Below are 15,281 nucleotides of genomic sequence, written 5' to 3'. Positions count from 1 at the left end.
GATAGTGCTGCTGCTGCTGCTGCTGCATTGGATACCGTCTTTGCATACCTTATTATACTGGCATCTATTCTGCTCTACTCCATTACTCTCCTCTCTCTGAATGTCTGTCAGGTTTTATGCATGCTCTGTCCTTTTGAATTCTTGCCAAAGACTTGGCCATGCTGTAGGATTTTAAAAGAGCCACCTTAAAATAGCCAGGGTGAAAGACTTGTGCAGGCTCACACAAAATTACACATGCACACACATGCGCATTGACACAGGCGGTTCGACTGCTTTTCACCTCACCTGCCCTGCTGCTGCTGCTGCTGCTGCTGCTGCTGCGGCTGCGGCTGCAGTTCCATCTGTTGCAGGCGCCACAGCCAGCAACACCCTGCAGTCAGGCTTTAACTGTTCTCCCACTGTTGTGATGTATGTGGCTGAGAGGTTGTGACAGTCATCTGCGCCTGGCCGAATGTGTTACCGTGTCATTTAAATGTGTGTTTGTGTGTGGGTGTTCATGCTGAGGCTGATTGTTGTGGGCCAGTATCTCTGCATGCCTGTGTGTGCTTGTACACGTTAGTGCATGTCTGTGTGTGTGTGTGTGTGTGTGTGTGCACTTTTGTATACGGTTTGTGTGTTTGCCTGCCCATGGGCTCTGGTCCAAGACGAAAGAACGGGAGAGGCAGGCTGCAGGGGTTCAGTTTGGTGCAGTAAGCTGTTGAATGCTCTGTAACGAGGAGAAAAGGCAGATTCATGTGCTCGTGTGTCCTTTCACTGGGCCTGTACGTCAATATTGCAGAAAGCATTGCTTTTCTGAAATGGTTGCACTAATTTGTCCTTGAATAGCCAAACTCTTAACAAAGTAATTGTTTGTTGTTAATACCACTTATATTTTCAACAAATAGGATAGTGTTAGAACAGTAATAAGGTTTTTCATAATTTTGTGTTTGTTGTCCCTTAGGGAAATGCACTTGCAAGACCCAACAAGGAATACTACTAACAACACTTCAAACAAAATGTCTTCAAAGAAATACAATCTGACATCCTATGATAAGAGGAAAAGCAGATTCATCTGGAAAGTGCTTTGGTTCGGCGTCGACTTTTTATGCCAGAAACCAAGGAGACACTTCTTCTCTGATGATGTTGCAATTATGCAGGATGTTCAGATTTTAAAGTGAACCCTGGACACACTGAGCAATGACAAAACAGGAAAGCAGTCATCAAATAATTTCTGCTGAGTAGTTTATATTATTATAAAAAGAGGTATAGATGAATCATCAAAACACAACACACAGTCTAAGGGTAGATGTGAGCACATAATCCATGACACAAACCGGGTTCTTATATCATCCAGCATACTGGATAAATATGCATGATATGATGTGAAACTAGAAGTTTTGTCAGCATTCTTTCCTTGTTATCATATATTGATATTTATATCGACATATAGTGATATTGTGCTTTTCTGGCCCTGTTGCCGGTGGTTTGGAAATCTTGCCTCATAAGCAGGGACGAACGATATGCAAAAAAAACCCAGTATGTTGGGGCACATTTAGCTTTATCAAAAAAATGCAGCTCCTGCGATTTGGACGTCATGCTATTTTGATAAGGTTTCGATTCATTGCTCAGCCCTTTTCTTAAATAATGATATCTAACCTTGATGTAATTTTCTAAAGGTAGTTTCAGAGTTGCTTTGAAGGTACTTTGGACAAAGCTCAGTTAACACCAAGTTTACCCCAGCCACACAGTGAAAGCAGCATGTCAGCAGCAAATTATCTGCAATTATCTATACTGAATCCATTCATCCATAGTAGGGCTCAGGATTTCATTCATTATCAATTAATGAAAAAATGTTTGAAAATACTGGAGCCCAGGTTGAAATATTTAAAATGGGTGTTTGGTCTGACCAACAGTCCAGAGTCCAAAGATACTCACTTTTACTCTCATAGAAGACTAAAAAGCCAGCAAATATTTATATTTGACAAGCTGGAACTGGTGAATTTTTGACATTTTAACCCTATCATTGAGATTATTGCTTGATAGAGTTGGATGATCATTTGTATTTTCATATCACCCAATCGTTAGTACTTGAGTTTGATGACAGGTGATCTGATTGCCAGGGAGTGACAGCAGGCTAGTGAAATGCCAGCAGGGATGACTTAGTGGCCTTTCGGACACAATGCGACAGCAGCACCACAGCACTCTAAAACGCACTATTTCCGATGGATGGCTGCACCATGATGGCTTTTTGTTGCATCAAAATAAATAAATAAATAAAAGTTTTGCCAAAGAAAGTTGTGACATCTCGCATTTAAAAGTCAGTGTTTTTGTGCTTGGTGCGACAATATTGTTGTGTAATCTAAGAAGTGCAAATGAAGTGCAAAGCAAAGTTTCGGCGAGCAGGCACATGGAGAACAGGGATGCGGGATGTCACATCCATGGAAAGAGATGGCGAACTGGTTTTTAATGAAGGATTTAAAATTCACTAGTGTCTCATGCTGATAAAGGGGGCTCAACAGGTGGAAACGCCACTCCACCAGTAACATCTCTAAATGCACAGCTGGGCGAAGATTTTATTGAGTTCTGACAGTAAGTTAGTAAAAACTGCCCTAATATTGATGTAGGTAAAACCAATCGTTGGTCATCCCCTCAATCGTTGATACACAATCTCATCGCCAATCAACACAAGCCTATTAATTAATTGTTTTTGGGGTTTTACGGGAAAGTATAAAAAGTCACTTTGGTTAAGTTACATACGTAATGCGTAGTGAGGTGCAAGTCATGATGCAGCTGGTGTAGACAGCTATTTTGGTTGAGTGGGGATGTGTATCTCTTTCACGTCTGACAGTCCACTCAGCCCAATCACTAATATAGGTCCTGACTCTCTGCAGTTTTTACAGCTTGGTCTGCTGGTTGCTCCAGTGGGGGTGTTTCCCTAAACTGAGCTCAGTAATCATTCTGCAGTTGAGATTTAGCGGCCTGTCTAGCTTCATTAGCCCTGTTTTGGAGCTCCCACGGGGCATCACACTCACACAAACACACACAGACACGCACACACAAAACTCAGTGAATTTCTCACACATTTGTTCAGCAGGTGTGTTGTCATCCTCCTTTAGTTGAGAGAGCAAAGCCGGCTTAACGTTGACACACACACACACCGGAGACAAATGGCCAGGCGCTCCTCAGCTGGGATGGAGCGCCTGAAGTTGGTGTCCAACCGGGCAATCCTGCCTCTGATTCTCGCCAACAGCTCATCAAACTGGGCCGTTGTCAGCCGCGTATACCGTTGAAAACGGGAAGAAATGAGCGCCTCCGAGCGACGTGAAATTCACTGGAATCGCTTGAATGACGTTATCAGAGCGATCTGTTGAATTGTGCCGACGAGCGATTGCAGCTGAGCAGCTGAGCAGCAGAGCGATTTTTTTGGAGCGACAGCGACAAAAATAAAGGGTGTGAACGCACCTTTAGTTGCGGGTTAACCCTTGCAGCTGGGGACCAACTCCAGATCTTAGCCAGTGCCTTTGGTCAAGGGTACCGACTGGAGAATCAATCTAGTTGGGCATGTTTTTGATGGTGGGGGAAACCAAAGTTACTGTAGGAAACCCATGCAAGCATGGGGAGAACATGCAAACTCTGCACAGAAAGCGCCACCAGCGGGATTCAAACCCAGGACCTTCTTGCTGTGAGGCAAGGGTGCTAATCACTGTTCCACCATGCTGCCATCTTCAGTTCAATAATAAGTTACAATACTACAGGCCCTGAAAACATTCTTTCTCAGTCAGCTTTCTATTCAAATGTGTCTGACATGAAAACACAATTTTCTGCCAAAGTCGGTGCAGTTTTGGTGAAATCACATCAGATTTTGTTCTGTGCTGTTTCGTTGGTGCTCTTTACAAGTTGTCAAGTGAATGAATGACAGAAGACTTGGCAGATACTGAACAGTATTCAGGCACATCACATATCATGGTTCAAACTTAAAACTTTGATTGTTTCAAAGTACATTTTTTTCAACCTTTTAAATTGACAGCACCATTATAATGACGGAAATCTGGGGAGACCTTAAATCTCAAGGAAGATTCAGTGTTGGACATCTACTTTACATTTTTCCAATTTGAACACTGCGGCTATGACTGTATTGTCATTAACAGTCTTGGCTGTAGTGTCTGAGATAAGACGGACAGCTGTAGCTTAGTTCCAGTTGTGGTGGATCACCCTAATGTGATTACTGCGAAGGACTGACTCTCTGGCTTGTCAGTTGGTCATTCCCATGAGATGTGATGTTTCATCAGAGAAGACTGAAGGCCTTTCTATATAATGCCAGATTCGGACTCACGAACTTGACAGGTTTCGACTTTATTGTTTTTTTTCACAACTGGGTAAAAAAAATCTACTTCTAGTTGGGCCTATACAAATTGTTTTATTTATGAGCTTAATTGTCATGTTCAATCTTGTGCGTTTTGCTGTAATGTACTGTTTTATATAGTGTAGTTGCTGTTATGTGTTTTTTTGTTTACCTGCCCTAGGACAAAGGATGCAAATTGGCTGATTGTTAACTGCAATTATTTGTAATTGTGCGCTGTCCCTATAAAAATAAACAATCAAATAAATCAAATATTGTTGTGGGCAGGACATTATGCGAGAGGATGTTGCACCAGAACCAAAGTAGCACATTTTAAAAAAGTCCATTTTATCGGCAATCTGAAAAATTGACAGATATCAATAACTGGAAAAGTTCTGAATATCGGCCCGATAATCAGTCTACCCCTAAACTGTACCTTAACTGAACCATGGCAAAATAATCAGGTCCACTAACAGTGGAGTTTTCATTTGAAAAATAAACTAATTGACGGTGAGATGCCATCACAAGATTGCTGCTGGTTGATGTCCTTTCTAGGATGTCCACACAAGTCAGTATCCTTGATGAAACGGGTGAAGCAAGAACACTTCCAGTCATTTTGATTGTACTTGGCTGTATGCGAACCTTGAACTGGAGCAGCCCGCAAGTCCACAAGAACATAAGTAAAAATGCAGATTAAGAAAGGCTTGTGACTCCCCATCAAAGTGAAGTTGTTGTTTCATGGTTTTCAGCACTTCTCTTTATCCCAATGTCAGGCCGAAACAGCTGCTGATTTAAATATCATCTGTTAGATCCACAAACCATTAGTGTCCAGTCCTGGCTGCTATAAATACCATGCCCTTGCTTTGTGGCAGGTAGCCTATTGTACGTCCTTGGAACTTAATAAATCACTCTAATGGAGAAAACCCCCACAAATATTCCCACACAATGGCAGATATTACGCATGTTGGCTAACAAAGAGCTTAATTTACAGCCTTAAGTGTTTATTATAATGGCAGTTTGCTTTGAAATGTCTGCTGTTGAATATAAGTTTGTCACCTGACTGGTTCTAAAACGAGAACCTTGAGTAGGGCTGGGCAATATTTCAGCTCAGTTGCAAGAGTTGTGCAATCTGTCATTTTAGAAAATATGTTAGCACATTGATATTAAGATGATTAAATTACAAATATCGTAATCTTAATTTGATCCATATCACCCCTCATACTTAAGCTCCTGTGTTAAACTGTTAAAGAGTTTGTGTTCAATATTATTTTTGAGGTCTGCCTTTTATTTTTAGATCTATGGAGCCTAGTCTAGTCTATGTGCTTTTTATCGCCAGGGCTTTTTTTAAAAAACCATAGTGTCTTTCTAAAAGTGTTAGATGTTTCTGTGTGAAATGTGTGGCCTGCATTTAAAAAGCAAAAATGTCTTTCAGTCTTCATCCACCACCCCTGACCAGACCTTACCCCTTACTGCAAAAAGTCAAATGGCTTTCTGTTTTTAATCATCATTGCAAATATACTGCTTTGATTAACCACGGCAAAGCAAACGTACGTACACTGTATTACAATTGCTGCCAGGCATTTTGTCTATTGTGTTCATTTCGGTCACTAGATGAAGGTCTAAAAAAAAGCTTCACTCACTGGATATATGTTATGTAAAATAGCGCCTCTGCAATTTTCTTCCTGAAGGTTTTTTTTTTCATAAAGGTGTATTGGCATCTTCTGATTTTGGAGGAGGCCCGCCTCTGCTATAAAGCAAGAAAATCTTTCACATGCAAGTAAGAGAGAGGGAGCTACTGTCTGCATGTAGCCTTCTTCTCAGCACTGACCACAAAGATCACAGGCTGGTGGTTCTGATTAGCGCAGTGCGTGTTTTCCCACATACAAGCTGCTTGTATGTTTCCCCGATGTTTCTCCCTGATCCCTGATCTTACATAGATTCAGCACGATCATCATGATTTATGGTGGTGTGTTCATTTGTACAGGGCTTCTGTTTAAGTAATGTATGTGTGTCAGTGGTGATTTGTGAGTATACGTGGATGGGGCCGATGAAGACCAAACCACGTTAATCATGATCCGCTGTGTGGACAGCCCATGTGAATAACGGCAACAATATTGCAGGTGTGAATAACTATTCAGCGCTGTTGTCTCTTGACGTGTGTATGTGACTTATGAGACAGCGTGCTGTTCGTGATGGGTGAGTTATTGGGGTCATGTCTGTATTTGCTGCAAATACTTGAAATTGATTAGAATGCCTCCGTCTGAAGCCTGAGGACTGTGTGGGATTTTTCTGTGCTGATTTTTGACTGCAACGTTAGTAAAGCTCCAGCACTGTATTGCCTGTTTAGAATACTAATCACTGACTTGCACCAAACATGTGCTAATTGTTTATTTTAGGCTAACATGATGCACCTTAGGCTAACTCTCTTTGGTTCAGTGCAGTGTGATGTGCACAAATTAGTGTTGTGTGTGTGTGCTCTTTGTGTGGGACATTAGGGAAGTGTGAAGAATACACATGCCTTAGATGGTGTTGGTACCCATTCATTTTTCTATATCCCTTTCACAGATTCAGGCTATGTCTGTTCTGCTCTGGGGTCCCCCAGTTGGCCACAGCACATGTAAGCTGGACCAGCCACCGACTATAAAAAGGCTATGCCCTATCCCGATTAGATATAGCCTCAAAGGAGATGGAGTAAATGGTTCAGGAAAATGGGTTGAGAAGAATGTAAGGCTGTTTAATGCTGCTCACGCGTGATGAGGATGACATGAGTGGGCACAAATCTTAAGCAGTAAGATCAGGCACATATTAAGGAAGTTGCATTGTTGATATAAACACATCGTGAAAACAAATAAATGAAATCACATCCCTCTGTTAAGGGGTTTGTCAGTCCTAGTGTGTGTCTGCTGCAGTGAGAGCAGAGGGCTGGCTGACCTGGCACAAAGCTCTCAGACAAAGTAGTGGGATAGGATGAAAATAGATTGATGGAAAGAGAAGTGCAGAGACAACCGCACCAGTTATAGGAGACAAACTAGGGCTGGGCGATATGGCCAAAACTGTTATCACGATATGTTTTTTTAGATTGATCGATGTCGATAATTATCACGATATACAGTATATTTAACAATAATAATGTTGATTGACAGTTTTAAGAGTATTTTCCTTAGGACAGAACCCAAAACAAACCAGAAGGTTAATAATGGTTTATAAAATACAATTATTTATTGTCATAATGAATAGGTGACAAACATTTAACAGAACCTGCAGATCTGCAGATAACAAGTAGGCCTGGGTAATAATTTCATGCTATTATTTACTGCTCCTTCAGGTCATATTTTGTCAAAATTCTGCTTTTGGAAGGTCTGTCTCTATGACAGGTTAATAGTAAAAAAAAAAAAAAAAAAACAGAGTTTGGGTAAATAAGATGACATAAGTGCAGTGAAAAAAGGAGTTTCAGGAGGAGGGGGCAAGTAACTCTGTAGTTAGCTTGTTTCCATCTGAACCTGATATGAAACACTGGCTTTATACACTAAGGGGCGAAAAATTGGTAACTACGATTAACCATTTTCATTGGTCGCACAGGTGCGCATGATATTCAGCAGGTCAGACTAAAAAAACATAAAATTGTCACCACTGGCATGACAGTTTCAACAACAGATACCACTTCCATTGGTAAGCCACATTTAAAACCTGGCAGATGCATATCCTCAAAGGCAGCTAGTGGTCATCGAGGTCATCTTTGTGATAAGTAAGCCACAGCAGGGGAAACTATAGCTATACATTAGCTCTGATGGGTTACTGTATTAGCTCGACCACTTTCAAACTAAAATGCTCTCATAGCTGCGATGATCAGCTCTCAGTGTGACTGTGTTTTAAGTTTGAATACTGCTGTGTAATACTTTTGTCATACAATGACCTGAAGCTTTGAGGCAGAAAATTAAAATCAGGGATTTTCACTTCCTTTCACCCTTAATGCAATTACAGTAGTATATATTTGATTTGGTACACCTTGCTTCATGAAGGTGCTAGAATCACTATTTAGTCACTGACTTGAATGTGTAACAGTTGCTGCAGCTTTTGTAGATGCACATTGACATAGGAAAAACATGGACATTTTACGTGTCACTGTCACGGTGAAGAAAAATAGTACTGTAAAAGTAGCCAAGAAAGGGGTATTTCCCATTTAGCAATAATAAATGTAAGCTGTGGCCTTCAGACAGTGCTCATTTCATACTAAGGGGCCTAATGCTTGCCAAGAATTTATTCCCAACCCCCCATAGCAGCCTGAGCTGATGACACCAGGCAGAATGGATACATGCTGCTGATGCCAAATAGTGTCCCCGTCATCAGCTTGTCACCACAACCTGGGAACTGTCGGGACAGTCAGGTTGAAGTTATTCCACTCCTTGGTCATCCGGCCTTGGTGATGATGTGCCCTTTGTAGCACTGTCTTCTTGTTAGTCAACCCACCATAGTCATCTGCCACTGAAAGCCCACCCTCATCAGTGTGTGGTGAGATGTATCTGCTGAAATCAGTCATCATTGTTCTACTTAACAGTATTGCTTGCGTTATAATGTATTCCTTTTTAGCTTTAGTACATTTTTTCACTCGCTGAGCATCAACAAACCATTTTCTCTGTGAGCACCCATTGTATGGCCGTCTTGTTTTCGAGCATTATATTAGATACATTGTTGTGCAAACAACAATGTTGTTTTGGGTCTGGCATATGTGGGCTGTGAAAGAATTTGTCAATACTGTCAGGCTTGTGGAAGCAAGTTCTTAGCAGGAAGCGAAAGGAGTTTTTCATAGAGATGTATGTTTTTGAGACACTGTAAGGCAAGATGGTTTTTATTTGTACAGAGAATATTTGTATTGCCGGTTGTCTTGTTGACTTTTTTCATTTTAATAAGAAATGTCAAATGCCAGTGTACAGCACACATTTAAAACTTGACTTAACATCTGTAGTTTAACACTTGCAATTGTGTTTTCCTCCCTGGACTCTTAAGTGTTAAAAAATGCCACAGAATTTTTATGTTTTTTGGACATTATGCATATCAATAAATGATTAAATTATTTATTCAAAACAAGCAGAGTTTTGTTCCATTTACAACACATATTTATATGTAATTATTGTCTGATTGCACATGCTGTTTGCAAAAATAATGATATATGCCTTGTATAATGATGCGACCACAACATCTGCATTTAATTAACTTGCAAGAACAAAAGAGAAGAAGATAATTTTCTAGAGCACAGGAAATTTTCAGATTTCTTTTTTCTGTACCAGAAATACTACAAAAAGTTTGAAGATTCACTAATGAGAATGGGATATCTGCGGAGAGTAATTGTGCAAATACTTAATAAAAAGGTACATGGTAAGATGACATGGTAGAGGTAGAGTGATACATACAAAAAAGGGCTACTAAAAAGAGGTTGAGAGACAGATGGACCACGCTGTAGGAGGCAGAGAGACAGATATCGAGATAGGTACAGACGGAAAGAGTTCATGAGACATCACTTCTCTCCCTTGTCAACTCTCAGGACTATTTTCAAACTAAAAGAAATAAAGGTTTTTGTTGGGATGGGTTACTGCTACTAATGATTATTGTATTAATGATTCATCTACTGTAGTGGTTTTACTATTTAAAAAATTAATTGTAATAAACTGTCAAAAAAAAAAGATTTCATACTAGGGTGGGCTAAAAGTTTGGGTTCTTGTTTTGCTCTCTGATTTAGGAATTCAGACTACTGCCTCCTGGTGGCATGGAGAGTTATTTCCTCTCATGCAGGCCCAGAACATATGAGCTAGGTGGCCATCAGCTTTAGGCTTTGTGGTGTGTTCAAGTTCTTTGATGTCAGTTTGGTGTATAGTGGCCCTTAAAGCCACGTCTGCAAAATGCTTATCTATTCTGTCCAATAGTCCAATAACATGAAGAAAGTAAACATGCAGTGATATAAAAAGGAAAAAGACAAACGTATGAATTATGGCCACGACTTCCACCGTTCCCCGTCACTTAAAACAGAACCGACGTTTTCCATGGTAACGCAACACTAATCATCTTTCTTACAGTGATTGGTCTGGCGTTAAGGTTATAAACTCTGTCATGTGACTACTGCTAACACTGTCGTTATTGCTTGGCCCACTTTGCTAATGCTTCTAAATCCTTAAAGGGGAGCCGGTGTGACAGTTATGATACATTGTTACTTACGCTAGTTCAGACGAGCACCAGAGGTATCACCCACAACCTTCCCCTTAGTAACCTCCTCAGTGACCCCCCCTGGAAACTCATGGATAACAATAATAGAATAGTAACAATTGACCCCAGGCAGATGCACACATTGAATGTTACTTCACTGCTGCAAGCTGTATTTCACATCCTCACCTTCCTTAACATAGCTTTCTGTTAGCTTCAAGGTTTACCAAGGTTAATGTAACAGTACAGATGGCACGTTGATTCACCGCAACACCTTGACACATTGCACTGACACACAGGATCAAAACAAGTGCTATTACCGTAATACACATGGAAGCCCTCTCTTCTTGCAGCATGGATGCTGTTGCCTCAGGGACACAGGAATCAGTCGGTAAACAAACACTTGAACTTTCACAATGATTGTCTTTGACACAAACTATGGGCAGGCCAACGGCATGTACGTGGACATGAATAAACAGCATGACGTTAACCCTTTATGCCTCAGGAAACCTGCCAGTATTGTCATGCTTGACCGCACAGGCACTATGAGTATGTGTTGGTGGTCTGATGTAATGTGAGTGTGTGTTTGTGTTGTGCAGATAAAGAAATACAGAGATGGACTCTTGGTGTCAATCTTCTTTCTGTCCTCCTATAGAAATTAAAATAGCTACTATGTTAAAGCATGCTTAGATGGATCCATACACTACCATACAGTTATTGTGTGGGCACTTGCATATAGCCATTAAGTTTGTCCTACTTTCAACAGAAGGCTCGGTGTATTTTATATGCTTGCTGCACTGCAGCGCCTGCGTTGGTACTCAGATTCTGTTTGAAGGCAATTCTCTGCTTCCAAAACCCAAAAAAAAACAAGCCAGCGACCAGCTGTTTGAGATACAAGAGTTTTTGTGTTTACCATAGGCCTACTGAGTCAAACTACATGTAGAGTAACTTTATTAAGCAATTAGTTGCAGTGCCCTGTGGAGTACACACAGTATGCTGGAGTCACAAAGATAAGTGATGTTTCAACTGGAGCTACTATAAGGAGCATTGCTTTGTTATAAAAGAGCAGCTGCCTACGTGTCCTGAGGTTGTGTGTGTGCGTGTGTGTGTGTGTGTTTGAAGTGACCCTGCCAAGTCATCCATGAGTGAGTCAGATCTCCACACATGTATGTGATCAGAAGGATGGAAGCCTGTACACTTTTTGCTTTCATACAGGAGGATTTTTATCTGTAGTCTGCATCTGATCCTGAGGTTACAATGATGGCTAAAGGAGGACATAACGCTGCAGACCGTTACTGTCTCACAGTTGATAACCACACTAAAGGCCGCAGCCTCCCTCAGCTGGCATTTAAAGCCTGTGTGAATCACACATACTATGTCAGACAGGCAGATTGTCTGTGCTCCACAGATCTTCAGTGTTTTACTGCCATTTCAGTTCAGTGCCACAGTATGGAGCCCAGCTGGTATTGAATAGTCTTAATTGTCTGAGTCTGCCAACAGTTTTTGCATGTGTCTATGTTGACATCATTCTGTTGTTTACTTTTTAAAATCTATTTTTTCTTGTCATTAGGGATGTGCCAAAGACTAAACCACATCCTTTAATATTGAGTATCCTCTGATACAGGGGCTGTATTGGTAGATATATTTGTTTCTGTCCATGATTCGAGGACAATACAATACTTTTTTTTTCAAAATACAGGAGGGGTGTAGCATTGTTGATTATAATCTGCCACAATGTCATTGTTAGCACCAATACCACATGGCACGAAAGTATGGGATTTCTAAATCCACCATACTGTATAGTATAAAATGTATCTGCTGACAGTACTGATGTCAATATCTTAGTAATTAGCGTTTGCTAATGCCATTGGCTAAGGCTACAGGAGGCTGCAGCCGCTCAAGTGAAAACCTTAAATAGTCGGCTGATCAGAGGGCTTTGCTAACTGGCTGAGATGAAAAAACAAACCAAAAACAAATTAGGGTCTGAAATATTCAAGTGTGTTTTATAATATTCTTCTGAGTGTGAATGTGAAGTCTGTTAGTACAGGATCTGGAGATTTACTATTGGCCGATATGACACTAGTGTTTCCCACAGAATGGGCATATACCTGTGGCAAAGCATCAGTTTTTGTTGACCAGCTGTCTGACTTTCTCTCCTACCATGTGTCTGCTCTGCTGACTTTCTTCATTAGCGGTATGTTATATTAAGTCACCCAAAAATATACCTGTGGCAAAGCATCAGTATTTTTTGACCAACTGTCTGACTTTCTGTTTCTTTCTCGCTATATATGACACTAGTGTTTCCCACAGAATGGGCATATACCTGTGGCAAAGCATCAGTTTTTGTTGACCAGCTGTCTGACTTTCTCTCCTACCACGTGTCTGCTCTGCTGACTTTCTTCATTAGCAGTATGTTATATAAGGTCACCAAAAAACCACATACCACAACAGCAAGTGAGCCCCGATATGGAGGAAGCTTGTTGTTAATTATGTAGCCTATCGAAACTACGTACCTAAAACAATGGGGTACTGAATGACATTGCAACAACCGGCTATGCTTACAGAACAACGGCATAAGTAGGCCTACATTAAGATGGACAGAATGTATCTTAACAAGTGCATGTTTCTCTGCAGAGCATGTGCGATTGTCAGTAGACAGAAGGAGTGAGGGCAGATTGTCCACTAGTTAATCAAATTTGGATAACATTATCTCAGACAGATAAAAAAGTAAGAGTGCTAAATGCTAAAATGATCACCAAATATACCTGGGCAGCCCGCCCAAGTAAAGTCGATGTGTGGGAAACAGAATTATCCAGTTTTTTAAATTTCAAACTCTGAAATGTGATATCAAAGTTGGCCTAAAAAAAAATCCAGCATTGATTTGGTTACATACTCATCCAGCATGAAGAAATACAGAAATTCATATCTGGTTTTCCACAAACTGCAGTGCTTTGGTGTTCACTTGCAAATTGTTGCTAAAATAGACACCAAGCTGTAACCTAAAACATCTGTGCTGGCATTGCTTGCTAATGCACATTGTTATATCATTAATTGTAAGTGCCAGCTTCTGTTTATTTATTTTGGGACATGTTTAATGGAGTGCAATCAGGTGTTTTTTACAGCTGACGTACCCTGTCCAAACAAAGAAATGAAGCCAATACTAATCCTAGATTGGCCCTGCTTCTGGTCTTGCAGGTCGACTGGGGGCATCTCTGCTTGGCATTCTTCAGATGTTGGCTTCATTATGACTATTGTCACATGTACAGTATGTTTTGTGTGTGACTGAGTGCATTGGTCATCTTCGTCAACATTATCAAATTTAGTGGGCATACTACCATGGATTTTGTGATTGAGGACTGTGTGTGAGTGGGTGGTTACACTGTAAGTGTAATCTGCCAGTTTGTCACAGTGTTTCAGTTTAATTCTGTGATACATTGACAGCTTATGTAGGGGACGCTGTAGTACAGACAGAAGAAGTGAAGTTTCACCGGAGGAGTAACACATTATCTCAGGTGGGAGCTGGAGGGTTTTTTCTTTTTGATATGCTTTTACGTGTTCATCAATTTGTCTATTTTTATTTATTTTAGTCATTGCCTTGCTGTTTTCCTCTGATTTTAAGATGTTAATGAAAATCTTTTTTAGTTGTGCCTCAACTGATTGAGTCTGACTGAAAAGCTTTGCTGCATGTCAACAAACTGTCAATACTGTGATCACATAGTCACTGTCTTAACCCATAGTCCACTCAGACACCCAACTGCTTTTGACTGGAACTTCAAACCTTAAGCACAAAGATGGTGTCTGTGCTGTGTACTTGGAAGCTGCTGAACAGAAACTAGCCTGCATCACAGTCAAGACGAGGGGGTGCTTTCCTTTCTGTGCAGTGCTCAACCATACTAACACCTTGGCAGGACTTGGAATGTGTGAAAGCACATTTGCAGCAGTTTAATAAGTAAAACTAAGTGCAAGATAATGTCACGGAAATCTTACCTCCTCCTTACACCCTCTCAGTTCCACATGACCTTGCACTGGTTTCAATGACACACAGAGGAATGGCAAAAGCACGTCTTGTTCCAGTAAAGTGGTAGCATGATGCAGCATGAAATCATCCCGTTACTTTAAGATCACAGGGTTGATCTTTGCCACCCATGTTTATTAACTTATTGTTGGCTACTTTGAGTAACAGCATCAAATAAAAGCTTAAAATGTTTAAAAATATCTGTTGGAGACTGACAGCATTGTCTCTACCACTGCAGTATCTAAATGTCTAAATACAGAACCAGTGGAAAGGATGCAGAAAGAGGCTTGTTGAATATTTAATGTTTAGTGTGACCTAACATACTGTTAATGGCAAAACTTGGCAGGCCAGGCTTTCTTTTAGCTGCATGAATAAGAGACAGCTAGTCATTGAGTTATACTGTCTCAAACATAGACATTGCAGATTTGCATTAGTTGGAGCTTTGTGTGATTAGAAACTAAATATTATACCTCCATATGATTACCTCCAAAATAGTACTACAGATTTTCTTTTTACCATGAAGCGTTAAGCTTTGAAGACGCTTATTTTGTGAAAGCCTCGTGAATTCTAAGTGTGCTCGTGCTCAGTCTAGTGTTGAGCATTACCACAGGACATGAGCAGAAGAAAGTGAAGGTCTGAGATGCAGAGAGAGATCACAGGGGGAGGAGTGATGCATAGCACTGCTGTTTTGCAGCACAGTGCCTCCCTGGACCAGCCTGCTCTCTCGTGCCTACTCAGCTTTTTTTCCCCACAATT

The 15,281-nt window shown here is 40.7% G+C and overlaps 1 protein-coding gene across 3 annotated transcripts in view; it reads left to right on the top strand.

Annotated features, from left to right (window-relative positions):
• The window catches only part of kcnab2a (potassium voltage-gated channel subfamily A regulatory beta subunit 2a), a 92,522-nt gene that overhangs the window by 8,495 nt on the left and 68,746 nt on the right, over window positions 1-15,281 (top strand). The gene's annotated exons all lie outside the window — the stretch shown is intronic.

This window comes from Pagrus pagrus (genome assembly GCF_965226575.1).
Source record: "Pagrus pagrus genome assembly, chromosome: 3".
NCBI lineage: Eukaryota > Metazoa > Chordata > Actinopteri > Spariformes > Sparidae > Pagrus > Pagrus pagrus.
Note: the sequence above shows the minus strand (reverse complement) of the source record. Positions and strands in the feature narration are given on the sequence as shown.